This window comes from Miniopterus schreibersii (genome assembly GCF_964146895.1).
Source record: "Miniopterus schreibersii genome assembly, chromosome: 9".
Taxonomy (NCBI): domain Eukaryota; kingdom Metazoa; phylum Chordata; class Mammalia; order Chiroptera; family Miniopteridae; genus Miniopterus; species Miniopterus schreibersii.
In genome coordinates this window covers 46,663,851-46,680,549 of record NC_138118.1, presented here as the reverse complement: position 1 = coordinate 46,680,549, position 16,699 = coordinate 46,663,851, and the positions used below count along the sequence as shown (strand labels likewise).

Sequence of the window (16,699 nt, the reverse complement as noted above, 5' to 3'; positions counted from 1 at the left end):
TTCCATCTTTGGTCTTGTTGACCTGATGATTCCTGCACAGGAGAAAAAAAAAATCCTCATCCCCCCAATTCTGTATCTAGAAAAGAACACAGGTTGCTATAGTGTAAAGAGCAGTGGGCTGTAAAGTGAAGATTATGGTCCTAGCTCTGGTACTTGCTAACTAGCTGGGAGGCCTTGGATAAGTCCCTTAAGCTTTCCGTGTCTGGGTTTCTTCATCTGTAAATTAATAACAGTCATATTAATAGGTTTATTATGAGGCTCAAGAGAGAGAATGTTAGTGAAAGTGCTTTGTGAACAATAAACCTCTCTACAGATCTAGGGAAGCAATTTTCAACCTTTTCATCTCATGGCACACAGAAATTAAATTACTAAAATTCTGTGGCACACCAAAAAATATATTTTTTTGCTGATCTGACAAAAAAATAGGTATAATTTTGATTCATTCACACTGACGGCTATTGTTGTGTTGGCTGTTGTCATTTTTTTATTTGACAGTTTAAGGGAAAAGAGGTCAGTGCCCCTGACTAAACAGTCCGGAATTGCTTGTTTTAAAAATTCTTGCTGCGCACCAGTTGCAAATCGCTGATCTAGGGTAATATTAATAGTGTTGACAACCCTTCTCTCTGAATCAGTGTTTAACTTGACAGTTGCCTCTGCATTTTAGAATAATAAATAATCAGTTTATCTTTTCATCTTTAGCAAATAAATGGAGCCTTTGGTCTCAGATCCACAGAAAAAGCAAATTACATGTCCTGATGTGACTCAGATCTCTGTGTGTACTCTCTAGATTTCACTTTCATTTTTGTTTTAATTATAACATTGAAAGAGTGGAAGGTTTAAAATAGTACCCTTCAGAATCAGTCATTATTTACTGACTCTCCATTTCAAAAATATTGCTCATGTCTTTAAAAAAAATGACCAGTTTCTTTTATTGTTACCTTGACTTAAATATGAATTTATTGACATGGTAATGATAATGATTTTTAGTTTGTTAAAAAACTTTTTCTTGAAGCTGTAATAACTAAGAAGATTTAAATATTTAAACATATTAAATGTTTAAATTGTTTAAAATTTTAAATTAAATTGCTTACATATTTTTTGTGTGGCTGAAGATAAATGTGAAAATGCATAGAATTATTTAACTAGAAGAGTTGAGAGTTCTGCGTTCCTTTCTCTAGTATACACACCATGTCTCCCACCTCCTCCAACCCACTTTAGTGCACTATCCTAGAAAAAAACCCAAAAAAGGTAGCTATCTGAAAAGAGATAAAACTGTCAAAGGTGCCTGTCCAAATCACCATTATTCTTGCCTAGGTGTTTACAATGGCCACCTATCTGGTTTTCCAACTACCATCTGTTCTTGAAAGAACAGGCAGAATGATTCTGTTAAAATCCAAGACAGATAATGTCCAATGACAGATATGCTCAAAACTTCTGATGGCCTTTACTCTGTGGTCCTCTTTTCCTGCTCACCCCTTCATTCCTTCAGTCCAGCCACACTGGCCTCCTGGCCACACCATGTCCACTTCAGCCTTGCCCTGAAATACGCTTCCCTCAGATACCTGCAGGACCAGCTTTCTTACCTCCCTGTGGTCTATTCATTCTCCCAGTGACATCTTCCCTGTCACCTCTTTTAAAACACAACTCTGAAACCACCCTTGTATTCCTTCCTTCCATAATATTTATCACCATCTACATACAATATGTTTACTTATTTCTTTTTTTTTATTATCTGTCTCCCTCTCTAGAATGTGAACCCCAAAGGGCAAAGGGTTTGTCTGTTTTGTTAACTGTTTTGTCAACATCCAGAAGAGTGCCTGGCTCATAGTAAATGCTCGGTAAATGTTTGTTGAATGAATAAACGAACGAATGGATAAAACAAAGATTAGTCATGGTCTTGTTTGATTTGCAACACTGTAAAAATTGCAAAATTTTCATCACAAGTTTTTAAAAAGCCACAAAACTTTGAATATATTCTGATAATGAGACTTGCTACTATAATACCCAAGGTATCAGTGTTCTCTTCTTCCACCCCCTGCTCCATATATTTTGGTTATTCTATGTCTCAAGAATTAAGATCTCCATTAATTCATTACTGTCTTGTTTCCTGTGAGTATAATTGAATGCATCACTTGTAGTTTGGCATGAAAGGAGGAAAGAATTGAATAATAATGAAACATCTGTCCTTTACTTTCTTTGACACTATAGTCTCCTGATGATCTTAGTAGGGGCCACCCATTGTCTGACTTATTCTCTCCCGTTTCCCAAATATAGGTATTAATAAAAGATCTTGCTTGGATCTCTTGCTTTGCATGCTCATGTGGTTTCTCTTATCTCCTTTTCTCAGATTACTCTCAAATTTGTAAACCCAATCTTGACATTTCTTATTGGCTCCCAGTTCTGTATTTCCCAGACTGAGCATCCATCTTTCAAGTTCTCAAACCTCATATGTTTAAAACCAAATTTATCTTTTTCCATTAAAACTGGATCCTGTTTTAGCAATTCATTTCTGTTGATGACCCTGCCTTCTTCCAAGTTTGGAAACATTTCCAAGGTTCATGCCTTTTTTCATATTGTCAATTGCCAAGCCTTGTTGCTTGTACTTCTAGAATACCTCTTGATTAATCTTCTTTGTTTTCAGTGGAGTGGGGCTGGGGTCTGAGATTGTGCATTTCTAATATGTTTCTGAGTCAAGCTGATGTTTCTGGTCTGTTGACCACACTTTGAGTAGCAAGGGCCTGCTCTAGGGTGACAGTGACCACCCGAATCTAGTCTCCCACTTCCCATTCCACGGCCACCTCTAAGAAAAACTCAATTATTTTCCAAAATGGAGATCTGATATTGCCCAGTTTTGCTTTGAAAGAGAATAGGTCTTTTCTATGTTGTAGAAGATTTGGAAAGTTATAGAGTCAGGAGATAAAAAGTTCAAATCAGCTATAATGGTCAATTCACAGTCAATCATTAATGCTTTGGGGTATATCCTTTTAGTCCTTTTTTTCTTTGCATGTAAATATATGTTCAGGTTATACCTGTATTTTTAAGCTATAAAGGAATCATTTATATCTTTCTTTTGTTGCCCAGTGTATGCCTTTTCTCTCCGAGTGTGCTGAATCCTCTGTCTTGCAAAGTAGAATCTGCCTTTTCTATAGACACTCAATGCTCCTTTTCTCAACCTCCCTTACATCTGGGAGCTGGGGACTTCATGCAGCCAAACAGATGCATCCTCTCCAGACTTTAATTCAGGAGCTGGTGACTCAAAGCGGCAGGAATGACGCAGAATCCATTCTGGCCAGGGGATGGCAGCCATGGCAGCTGCATCCGGTTTCCCGTGGCAGGAGAGACAGCTGTTCCATGGCAGTGTGGTGTCCAGCATCTGAGGACTTCTCAGTACAAGCCGTGGGGTCAGTGCTTGGCAGCTGTGGTGGTGACTTCACAAGACCAGCTCTGTGGAGTGTTTTGGGTACAGTTCTTGCCCAGTGTTTTGTCTTTCCACCTTTACTTCTTAAGTGAGCTTAAAAGTTGACTTAATTTACTGACAACAAATGCTAACAGTAAGTAACTCTTAGTGCTTACTGTCTAAGATAATGTGTCAGGCAAATTTCAAAGTGCTTTATGTGTATTAACTCATTTAATTATTACAACAACTCTCTGATGTATGTTTTGGTATTATCTCCGTTTTATAGATGCTGAAACTGAATTACAGAGATGTTAGGTTACTTGATCAAGGTCACATGACTGTAAATGGTGGCTCTGAAATTCAAACTTAGTCAGTCTGATATAGTTCTTAAGAGTCCTGACTGACACACATATATTATAACCTAATTCTTTTCATATACCAAAATTTCATGAGCATTTCCATGTTATTACATATTCACCTAAATATTTAAAGTAGTTGTATAGTATTTACCTATAAGGATGATTCATGATTTATTTAACCAACTTGATATTTTTAGACATTAAGAATATCCTGATGGCTAAACTTAAAAAAAAATCCATGACTATTTCCTTGGAATTAATTCCTAGAAGAAGAATGCTTGGTCAAAGGGTATTCAGATTGCCTTCCAGAAAGATTTTCTCAGTTTACACACCCAGATATATATGAGAGCAGCTAGCTTTCCTGAGTCATTATTAATATTGAATATTATCATTAAATATTTTTTCTTTGTGGTACTGAAAATAATATATAGTTTTCTTTTAAGCCTAAAATGTTTTAAGCATTAAAAAATACACTTATTGGCCATTTGTCAAAAGTTCTTTTGTGAATCGACTTCTCTGTCACCTATGGGATAAGGTTGAAACTTAGAAGGCAGTGCAAGGCTCTTCCTACTCACCTCAACTACTTATCTAACTGATTCACAATACATTCATCCTACACACCATGGGAATTATTTTGTATTAGATCGAACCCTATGACTATACTATTTCTGTAGGCCAAAAAATGGTTGACTAAATTTCATATGGTTACCCCCTTCATATGCCCACACACATCCACACAACTCTGGCCTTTTTTTCCCTTTTTGTTCATTAGGCATGTCTGTGCTCAGGATTTTGCCTTTTGTAAGTGGGTTTCTTTAACCACAATTGAACCAGGGGACTGGTTCAATTTCCAGATCCAAAGATCTGGAAGATGTGTTTAAAATTTTCTTTCTTTCTTTCTTTTTTTTTTTTTTGAAATTTAGAAACAAATTTTAAGATCTGAAATACAGTTCCTAAAATACCAACTTCTCCAGAAAACCATGGCTACACAATAATGCATTGCCTCTATCATGTTAGAACGCGCATTAGACTCAAATACAAAAACCATGAGACAAATCACCATCCTTCAGCAATTTGAGCAAAGATAGAATGCCTAAGGAACAACACAGATGGACTTGCAGAGGATGGGCTGTTTTACTTCAAGCACCATTAAAAAAAGAGCACAAATGCATGGGTTTTCGGTATATACATTAAGTTGAACCTTTGGCACTAGGAAATCAGGGCATTTTTATCACGTAGCATTAACACATAATTAGAAAATTGTGTACTGTCAAAGGGATAGAACCACCAGCATTCAAGCAATGTTGCCAACTATGCAAGAAAATGTTCTACTGAATGTTTCTTCTTTGTCTAATTACTGCATACACTGGTAGCAACTTTGAAATGAGAAAAGGAGCTTGTACTCCTTTTATTTTCTGTTTAAAACGAAACAGAAAAGCTGAAATATAAGCCCTGTTATACATTAAAGATTTCAAAGGACATCAATTATACAAGAAAAAGACTAAGAACAAAAAGAGTGTTTACAGATACCAGACATAATAGTGAGTGGTCAGTAGACCCTCACAGGGCTTTGCGGTGGTACTCAGCCGAAGCCAACTTATAATCGCTGGCAGTAAACAGAGATGCAGCATTCTTTGCCAGATATTTTAGGAAATCATGCAAATAGCCCAACAATAATGCAAGGCTCTTCTCATCAAGGGGCGTATATGCCAGCATTGCTCCGATTCTTACGAATAATCTCAGTAGGTGTGGCGCTCCATGAACCTGGGACATCGGCGCATCAGGGTGAGCCAAGAGGATTTCGGCATACTGGGGCCTCTCAAATTTGTAGAGCAGCTGAGTGCCCAGCATCACGTTGAAGTATTCTTTTATTCCCGCGACGACTTCATTCACTGCGTATTCCTTATTGTCGACATTTCCCTGTGATTTCTTGCAGCTTGCATACTCTTCTAGAATGGCATCTACATTCTTCTTAGCAGGAAGTTGAAACAGCTGCTTCTGCCTGGTAACTAAGTCCCAGTCCTCAACAAGCCATGGTTTTAATTCTTCAGGAATCTTCACTTTAACTTCCATTCTATTCTTAAATGCATCCTCGCTTTCAACAGTGGGGTCAGCCCGGGCCCTTTTCTTCCGAGGTGGCTGAGGGGCTTCCCTGGTACTGACACCATCTCCGTTCCCAGGAGACTTCTGCTTGTTCTTTCTTGTCTTCCTCACAGATCCTGAACGGGGGTTCTCTGCAGAGCGACCCCCCGATCTGCCTGGGAGAGCTGGTTCCAGATTCTTCTGCTGTGGACCAGCAGTCTTCTTTCCTGATGAGGCCCCTCTCATCTTACTTCTCTGCATATTGCTTCTAGTTGGTTTTTTGAAGTTGTCTTCTTCTGCAGATGGTTGTCCACGAGTTTGAGAAGCCTGCTTTCTGGAACTCATTCAACCCTGTTTTTATTTCAACCAACAGTCCTCTTTCTTCTTGCTCTTCCAAGAACTCCTAGTGTTTTCCCAGGTGGAATCTTACAGATCTTCTGGGATGGTCTGGAAGGATGAAGTGGGAGACAACCCAAGATTCTGTAATTAGGATCAGACCTTCTGATCCTTACTAGGCAGCAAACTTAGCTTTTCTGATAAATGGCCTTTTTGTCCTGATCTTCAAGCACCGTGCCCTTCAGGCAACTATGCACTGTTCTGTTTAAGATTTTCAAATATATATATATTTTAAATCTTTATTGTTCAGACCATTACAGATGTTCCCCTTTTAATCCCACTGATCCCCTCCACCCCACATCCATCCCACCTCCAGGCCCTCCCCACACCAATGTCCCCATCCATGGTTCATGCCCATAAACATACAAGTTCCCTGATTAATCTCTCCCCACCCACTCCTCCCTCCCTGCCTTCCCTCTGAGATCCCTGTTTGTTCCAAGCTTCTATGTTACTGGATCCACTTTGTTCATCAGTTTATTTTGTTTATTATATTCTACATATTAGGAAGATCATTTGGTACTTGTCCTTCTCCGACTGGCTCATTTCACTTAGCATAATACTCTCTAGTTCCCTCCATGCTGTGCCAAAGGCCAAAAGGTCCTTCCTCTTCACAGCTGCATAGTACTCCACGTGTAAATGTGCCACAGCTTTTTATCTACTTATCTACTGATGGGCACTTGGGCTGTTTCCAAATAGAGGGTAGGATGTTTTCAAATAGAGGGTGGGATGTTATTTTTTTTTAAAAAGACTGATAGTAACAACTATTGGCAAGAATGTGGAGATACTGAAATCCTTATTCCATTCCCACACTTCTGGTGGGAATGGAAAATGGTACAACCACTTTGGAAAACAGTCTGGCAGTTCTTCAAATAGTTAAACATAGAATTACCATATAATTCAGCAATTCCAAGCCTAGATATATACCTAAGAGAAGTAAAAACATATGTCCACACAAGAGCCTGTACTGGGATATTTTTTGCAACATTATTCATAATAACCAAAGAGTTGAAACAATCTAAATGTCCATTAGCTGGTGAGTGAATAAATAAAATGTATTTGGCAAGTACTGATACATGCTGCAGCATGGATGAACCTTGAAAGCATGCTGAGTGAAAGAAACTAATCACAAAAACACCCCCAAATTACTGTATGGGTCTCTTTCTATGAAATGTCCAGATAGGCAAATCTATAGAGACAGAAAGTAGATTAGTGGTGGCTTAGAGTGATGGCTAAGGGGAATATGGTTTCTTTTTGAGTCTAAAATCGACTGTGGTGATGAATGTACAAGTCTGAATATTCTTAAAGCCATCGAATTGGACACTTGAAATGGGTGAATTGTACAGTATATGAATTATATTTGAACAAAGCTGTGAAAAAGAAAAAAAGGTGTATGGCACTTTTTGTTTTTTGTTTTTTCTCATTTAATTTTGTCTCCTAGCTTTGGTTAGCTGAACATTCCCATGGCTAATTTCAGACTTGCTTTGCCCTTTAATTCTGCTTGAAGTCCAGCCAATAGCTAATGTGGCAGGGTGGAAATTTAACTCACACTACAACTCAGACATGAAAAGAAAATATAAGTTCTTTATTTAGTCTGTAACCAGTCTGAGTTTCCTTCTGGAGTACCAACTGATGGATAGTGGGAAAAATGAATGGCATCCTTAGTCCCCAGTGTCTGGGAAGTCGCTACAGTGGAAGGAATGACTGGGACTGATTTATCTGCAGCTAAAACATACTATTTTTTTAAATTAAATTTTATTTTTTTATTAAATTTATTGGGATGACACTGGTTAATAGGATCATATAGATTTCAAGTGTACACTTCTATGATACAAAATCTGTGTTATTGCACTGCGTGCCCACCATCCAAAGTCAAACCATCTTCCGTCACCATGTATTAGGCCTCACCACCCCACCACCCTCTTCTTCTGGTGACCACCAACTATTGTCTGTGTCCACAAGTTTCAGTTTTATATCACACATATGAGAACACCATGCACTAGTCTTGCTGTAACTAGACCTGCTCACATGACCGATGGGTAAGACAGTGTGTGCTCCATGTGCATGACTGTGAATTCTTGTTTTGATTCCTGATTCTGTGCCTTGCTTTGGCCTCTGTTACCTATGTGATTCAAAGCTTGCTTTGAACACCTGTACGTGTGTGCTCCATAACTCACCATGGCTCTCCTGACTGCTGACTGCTGGCTCTGCCTTGAACACTGGCTTCCAGGCAGTCTCTGGGTTTGCTGTATTCCTGTAGCTGGTCACAAAGGTTCATTGTTTCAGTCTCCTAGTCATGGCATCTCATCCCATCTCTAGGATCTCTAGTAGCTGGGTAGGGTCATAAAATGATTGTTTTGTGGTTTCCTGAAGCATTAGAGCTTAATAGAATACATTCACTTATTTATTTCCTTCTTCCAAAACTGTATTTTAAGTACTCCAAAATGTTTTAAATAAAATTTGACATGTTTTTATAATTTTGAATTGATGATTCTGTGAGTACTTATTTTACTTTAAAGCTGCACTTTTTTGTTTGTTTGGAAAGAGGACTGCCTGACTATTGGTGCTTTCAACCGAGGAAAGTACAAAATAGTATTACATTAGTTGACCCAGGAGGGAGATACACTGTGATGTACATTTGTTTTTCAAATTGTTTTATCTTGGCCAAACCAAGTTAATGGTGTGACAGTTCAGAAAGGAATTTAGACTACTTACTGGTTGTTTTGAGTGATTTGTATTCCGAAGGATTGTGACTTCTGTAAACAACCCAAAACATTTTAAAATTGGTGTTCACTGAGGACTGAATATGACCTTAGCATCGATACAGTGCCCTACCATCTGAGTGCCAATGCCTGGGAGGTTATTTTTATTACCTATAATACATTATTTTGGAAAAAAGCAAAAAAGTTAAGAATATTTAACATTATATGAATATATATTGAGTTTATAAAGAGACAAACTTGATTAAAATATTTGACTACTAAATGAAAAGGATTTGATAATATAGTTTACAGGGTTTTATATTCAATAGAAGTTATCTTGTGTCCATTATAGACATACATACAAATTAAAAATTTAGGGGTATATATAAATATAAAAAATAAATGTTTATAAATAAATATACATATTTATATTCTTAGATATGTTATCCCAAGATTCAGCTGGATATAATTTTCACATTATCACCTTAATCAATATCATACCTATTAATTCACTGGGAAGTGCAAAGCTAAGTATTACTTTTGCTTTTGCCGTCATTCTTTAAGCTGTACTAATTTCCAGCCCCCATCCTTGGACTGACCATGCCATGGGTCTTGTTCTCAAAGCCGTAATAGAAGAGCACATTATTTTTCAAAGTATTATTGTGTTACCCAGTTACACATACTTGATTTTGCCAGGAGTCTACACTTAATTTTATTTTTTTAAATCTTCACCCAAGGATATTTTTTCCATTATTTTTCAGAGAGAGTGGAAGCAGGAGAGAGAGAGAGAGAGAGAAACATCGATGTCAGAGAGACACATCGTTCGGTTGCCTCCCTCTCAGTGCTGAGTGGGGCCAGGGATTGAGCCTACAACCGAAATACATGCCCTTGGCTGGAATCAGACCTGGGACACTTCATTCCTTGGGCTGATGCTCTAACCACTGAGCCAAACCAGCTAAGGCTACATTTAAACTTGATGAGAATGATGAAGAGGACTAGTTGCCCGTTCCTACATGCCCCACAGAAAGAAATAATACTGGGCCACAAAAACAGAAATAGTTACGGAGAATGTCTAATTCTAGCTCTGTTTCTGTCCCAGCATCCTCAGTGAAGTGAATAGTTTCCCCTGATTATAAAATAGAAATAGTTCTGAATGCAACATTACATGAAGAGGCATTTATTTTTATTCCTTCCTCTGTCTTGGAAATAGTAATTTGTCTTCATTCTCAATGTAAGTTAGAACTTATACTGCCTGAATAGAAAAGATTTCAGTTTTCATTCATTTAGCAATAGTATGTTTTCTTGGGAGAGAGATGCTTAGTAAACAAAAAAATGTGTGGGATGTTAAACTTTTATAATTCTTTAAAAGAAATAATTCTAAATATGCTACATTAATATGACTATAAATTGGAAGTTGTCATTTTTGTGAATGGGGAGTTTATATAGAAAGAGACATGATTCTTGCCTCCACCTAATCCATTTCCACATCTGACCTTTTTTTTTTTTTTAAACTTTTATTTTTTTATTATTTCTTTTAAATATATCTTTATTGATTTCAGAGAGAAGAAAGGAGAGGGAGAGAGAGAGATAGAAACATCAACGATGAGAGAGTCATTGATCGAGCCCGCAACCCGGGCATGTGCCCTGACCAGGAATCGAACCCCGATCGCCTGGATCCTAGGTCGATGCTCAACCGCTGAGCCACGCCCGGCCGGGCCACATCTGACCTTTTGAATAATCATTTTAAAAATGTAAATTGCATCACTACCCTCTTTTGCAACTTCCCATTGTACTTAGAGTAACCTTCCATCTCCAAGGCTCTGCAGGCCCTGTCCTTGTATTCTTCCCCAGTGTCATCTCAAGGCTTTTCCTCCTTGTTCATATTGGCTTTCCATTTCTTGAAGGAATCAAATCCTTTTCTATTCCAGAGCTTTGGGATATGCCCTTTGCCAGGAATGTCCTTTCTCTAACCCTTCACAAGGTTAATTTTCACTTATTCTTAAAGTCTACTGTGATTTTAGGAGTCTCTCTTTTTCTTCATATTGATTGTCACACTTTGCATTATGTATTAATTTGGTGCTTATTATTTATTTTCTAAATTAGATTATAAACCTGTAACATCAGAGATCATAATCCATTTTGTTTACCTCCCTATGATCACTGCCTATTGTAGTGCTTAGCACATAGTAGGAATTCAATAAGTATCTTTTAAACAAAATGGACACTGTGGTTTGAAATATAAGTGATTAATTATCACTTATAATTTTAACATTGCAATATGGTGAATTTGATCGTCCACAAATGGATTGAATTCCAAAATTTGCAAACTGGTTATTTGATACTCAGATTACATATCTCTAAAGAAAAACTGTCCTTGTTGGTCCAGGCCTGTGCCTGCTGAAAATAAAAATTACAGATCTGCAAGCTCACCTATCCATATATTGATGTCATTATACATCAATTTCCAACTCAGGATGCCTAGTTTTCAGCCTCCATATAATTTTCTGAGATTTTTGTGTGTGAATTTCAGATAGAAATGATGTAATAAAAAGATGATTTTTAGTTTTCTTCTCTCCCAATGTCTCTTTCATGATCTGAATGTTTGCATGAAGAGAAACATTGCTGTAAAGTTCTGCTCAGCATAAGGGGTTGCCTTAAGTAGCTGGGAAAAGGACAGCTTCCAATAATAGTTTGGAACGAGATCTGTCAACACACCGCAGTAGCTTCCAGTGTAGAAATGTGTTTGTGTGTATGTGGACCTAGGGTGGCGGAGAGGGAGATTCTGCTTGGAGGAGGGGAATGACCCTGAAATCATCCCTCGTACACTGGAGTGTTCCCTGCTGTTAGTCACAGTGGCAGCTGCACATCCCTAACTACTGTTGGAATGCTAGCTCTTAAATACCTCATCAATGGCACCGAGGTGGCCACCCACAAGTGCAGATGTATTTCTTAAAGGCTCCAATGTTAGTGGGGCATCATAAGAACAATTATTCATTGCAGCTCTCTCTCCTTGAGGTCAGTTCAAATCAAATTCAATTTTGCTTTCAAGTCCCTGCCAGACCTAGAGAAGCATATTAAGTGGCTAAAAATTTCCTGTCCAGAACAAGAATTTCTGCTACAGCGCCCTGACAGGTGTTCCTCAGCCTTTGAAAGCTCACCTCCTTAAAAGCCAGCCCACTTCAAATTTGGGCAGGTCTCATTGTTACATATCTCACTTCCTTACACTGTAATGAAATCTGCCTCCTTAGACTTTCACCCCATTTGTCTTTGTTCTGCCCTCTGGAGCTATGCAGAATATGTCTCATCCTTCAACATGATAGTTCTTTAGACATTTGAAGACAGCTGCCAGATCTTCTTTCCTAAATTTTTTCTTTCCCAGGTAAAATAGCCTCAGATCTTTCAATTGTACATTTTATAAATAGTGTAATAATGTGGAAAATGTATAAACAACAGTCCTAGGCAGACCTAGGTTATGTTAATTTGTTTATTCAATTATTTAATCTTTTCGCATTTATTACCACTAACAAGTAGAATAAATATGATAAATCCTGCAAAGGAGTGCATGGTTCAATGAGTGCAGACACTAGGGAGGGATTTACCAAGGCAGGGGAAGTCAACTAAGGCTCTCTTAGGAAATCAAGGTTAAACTGAGCTGATGGGTGGGTAGAGGAGAGGAAGTACTTGCCAGGCAGAAGGAGTGATATGTACAAAGGCCCTATGGTAGGGTGGGAGGGGTATATAATGGAGGTATCACTTATCCTCTTGATCTTTAATTTCTGTATATATGCAAAGATTGATTATAAAAACTTTTCCCTTAAAAGATATGTTCTAAGGATCTTATGAGATGGATATGAATTTGCTTGAAAGTCCCAAAGTCCTATGTTATTATTCAAAGTAGGATGATCCATTAACCCAGTCAGGCTTCTTCCCTCACTGTTCCATTAGGCATTCCCCTTTCTGTCCTTTCACTTCTTCTCTTCGCTTCTAGACAGGTCTCGCCTTTCTCTGTTCTCATTCAGTCCTTGCAACTTTTAGTGCCCATTTCCATTTCTTTCCTCTGGAAGGCTTCCCTGGACACTCAGGCTCAGATGCATTTCTGTAGAGTAATGGTTAAATGCAGGGCTTTATAGCCTTGGGTTTTTAGTCCAGGTTTGATTACAGACTACCTGCACAAATGCTTTAGGCAAATTGCTTAATTTCTCTCACATTCAATTTCCTTATTTGTGCAGAAGTGGTAATAACAGTAACTACTTTATTAAAGTGGTAGTGAGGATGAAGTGAGATAAATATGTGTATGAAACAGAGCCCTTCCTTCTTACTTCCTGGTCCTGTATCTCCTCTGTGCCCACATCAAGTGGCTCAGTAATTCTTTCTAAGACAAATTCTGAGGCTAGAGGAGTGGAGAGGAAGCCATTTGCTTTGCTTCCAGGTAATTGAAGCCTCTGGTACCATGGCTATTGCTGCTGCACATTGGGCAGAAGTGCCCGCACAGAGAGCCCACATTCTCACAGGACCTCTGAGCCACTCACCAGCCGGTCCAGTTACCTTAGGACTCCCCAGGCTGGCTCCAGCTCACCGTCACCATGAATGACCAGTCCAGCCAGTGAAACTGTAGAAGGCAAGTTATATTCATGTTTTAAATGGCAAGTAATTTTTTTTTTAAAGAATGTCATGTCCAAGGCCCTTCTGGATTAACAATTCTTCTGTAGAATCCTATTTCATAAATATAGCTTTCTGTGACAACTTTTGTAACAGAAAAACAAATGGTTTAATTCCTAAATAAACATGTTCTTAAAGTAGTTGCATTCAAATGAGGTTAACTAGGTGAAATTGTAGTATTATCTTTTAAGAGATTGCAACCTATATGTTAAGACTGCAGGCAAGGTTGTACTGGCAGGATATTGAACTTACATTTCGAAAAAAGGATGGAAATGTGCTAAATTGATTAAGACCATTGACTTAAGATTCTTTATGTTTACAGACTGCAGACAATAGTGGTTCAATATTGCAAGCTTTTTCTTCTTTGGAGAATTAAAAGAATCTGCAAAATAGAAACTAAATCAATATTGCATTTGCAATTTAAATATAATCCCTTTTGAGCACCACTCTGCATTTATTTCGTACTTCAGATGCTTCTCATGCTCTGCTAGGTCAGGGACCATCAAAGATATATTAATGCATGTCTAGTTGTGCAATCCATAAAGCTAATTTAAACTATCCTTTAACAAGCAAAGTAAAAGATTAATATTTAGGTCTGGAATTAACAACTGAAAATAGGCCATTCTGTGATATCCTCAGGGACACAGCACAGTTTAGTGTTTAAGGCTCAGAGAAAATCTATTTTGAGACAAATACTTCATTATGGACAGATGTGTGTCCCACTAATGATGATTACTTTCAGTTCCCGAAGCATTATCTCTCTATTGTGATATAACACTTCTTTCCCCCACCAACCTCAGTTCTATCAACTGAATTTTTCTGCCCTTCCCTTTGTTTTTAAAATGGAGCCTCCAGTCACATTTACCTTGATTACTATATTGGCAGATTTTCAAACCAAGATCAATGTGTTTATTTTTCTGTTGCAACCATTTTGACTGTAAGTATTCAAATGGTACATAAAGTCTCACTGAAGCACTTAATTCAGAAGCTGAAAATGTGTGTACAAAAACACCATGATTCTGGAGAATTCAAAATTGGCCATTTGGCTTTCTTATAAAATTGGTCACAATGAAAAGGTACACTTTGTTCTATTCATTAGCTTTTCCCTGTTCTCTTTAATTCACTTTTATTTCCTTCGCTCTTATTGCTAGTCTTTCCTACCCCCACATTGATTTTTCTTTCTGCAGATCCCTTGAATGATAGATGTTGACATTGGTGTTCACAGTTTTAATACTTTTATTAAGTCTAATATCTTTCCTAAAAATTCAGGTACACCTTAGGGAACCAGAAACTTACTAAATGTTAACTAACCTCATTTTATGCCCAATTCCTTCTTTTCCTGTTGCTCTAAAATTTATTTTTATCAACTGCTCTTATCTTCTGATCAAGTATCATGATAGGAAATACAATTGAAGTTTCATTTTTTTCTTTTCATCACCCAACATTTTATTTTGATAAATCAGAAAGGCTGAAATATCTGGATAGTGTTTATCTTTACACTGAGCCATACATATTCTACTGTGAACATTGTACTATATTTGCTTTGTTACCCAACTATGCATTTATCCATTCCTTCATCCATCCATCAGCCTGTCTTCATTTTTGATGCAGTAAGTTGCAGATATCGGTATACTTCATCTCTAAAGGCTTCAGCATGGGTATCATTAACTAGAATTCTAATTGGTTTATAGTTTTTTTCTTTTATTTCAAGTAATGTGTACATGTAATGACCTGCACCAATCTTAAGCGTATCATTTGCTGAATTTTGACCAATGTATACATCTGTGTAGCCTACACCCCTATCTAGATGGAGAACATTACTATCACTCCAGAAAGTTTGCTCATGCCTCTTTCCAGTTGATCCTGACCCACTCTCCTCCTACCCCAGGCAACCGTTGTTCTCATTTTTTTCCACCACAGATTAGTTTTGCCTGTTTGACAACTTCATACAGATGGAATCATAAAGTACATACCTTTATGGGCAAGACTTCTTTCATTCAGCATCATGTTGAGATTTAGCCATGTTGTTGGTGCACCAATAGTTCTTTTCTACTGCTGAGTGGCATTCTGCTACATGACTGTACCACACTTGGTTTATCTATTCTCCTATTGATGAACACCTGACTGGATTCCAGATTTTTGGCTATGAATGAGTAAAGCTGCTTTTTTGTACAAGTGTATCTGTGAACATGTGTTTTCCTTTCTCTTGGGTAAGTATTTAGGACTGGAATTGTTGGGCCATAAGGTAGGTGTGTACTTAATATAAGAAAGTACCAGGCCTGATTCTAAAATAATTTCCATCATTAATGTATGAATTTTGGTTGCTCTGCATTCTTGCAAGCATTTAGGGTTGTCAGTCTTTTGAATTTTATTTTATTTTGTTTTCTTAATATGTTTTTAAAATTGATTTGAGAGAGAGATGAGAAACATAAATTGGCTGCCTCCTGCACCACCCCCTACTGGGGATCAAGCCTGCAACCCGGGCAGTGCCTTGACTGGGAATCGAACCAGTTGGTGCATGGGATGATGTTTAACCCACTGAGCCACACAGGCTGGGCAGTCTTTTGAATTTTAACTATTTTGGTGGGTATATAATGGTATCTTATTGTGACATTCATTGGCATTTCCTGATGACTAATGATGTTCAGTACTTTTTATATGCTATTGGTCGTTCATAGGCCTTTCTTTGTGAAACATCTGTTTAAATCTTTGTTCACTTTTCTATTAGGTGGTTTAAGTTTTTAAGACTGAGTTATAGTTCTTTATATATCCTGAATACCATTCTTTTGTCAGATATGTTTGTGAACCCATTTCTTCTTTGATTTCACTAATCTTGGTTTCCATTTGTAGCATAATTGAACCTGTGTCAAGCATTGTCTACATATTTATCCAAAGGCCCTTCTTACAAGTTTGTGAAATAAATAGCGGCTAAGTGGTATCTTTATTTAATGCCATACAAAGGCAATCATGAAGTCCCAGAAAACTTAAATGTCAGGGACTGTTTTTCCTATTTGCCATCCATAGTAGTAGTGGTTACTTTCAGGATGGAAAGTACTGCTTTCTTAGTTTACTTAAAAAAATAAACAATTAGTATCCATCAGTAGATG

General features: G+C 37.7%; 1 pseudogene across 1 annotated transcript; it reads right to left on the bottom strand.

Moving 5' to 3' along the window:
* Positions 1 to 4,983: 4,983 nt before the first annotated feature.
* LOC308561843 (mortality factor 4-like protein 2 pseudogene) lies at positions 4,984 to 6,426 on the bottom strand (annotated as a pseudogene). The gene has a single exon. The product of its transcript is annotated as a mortality factor 4-like protein 2 pseudogene (transcript).
* Between the last annotated feature and the right edge of the window lie 10,273 nt (positions 6,427 to 16,699).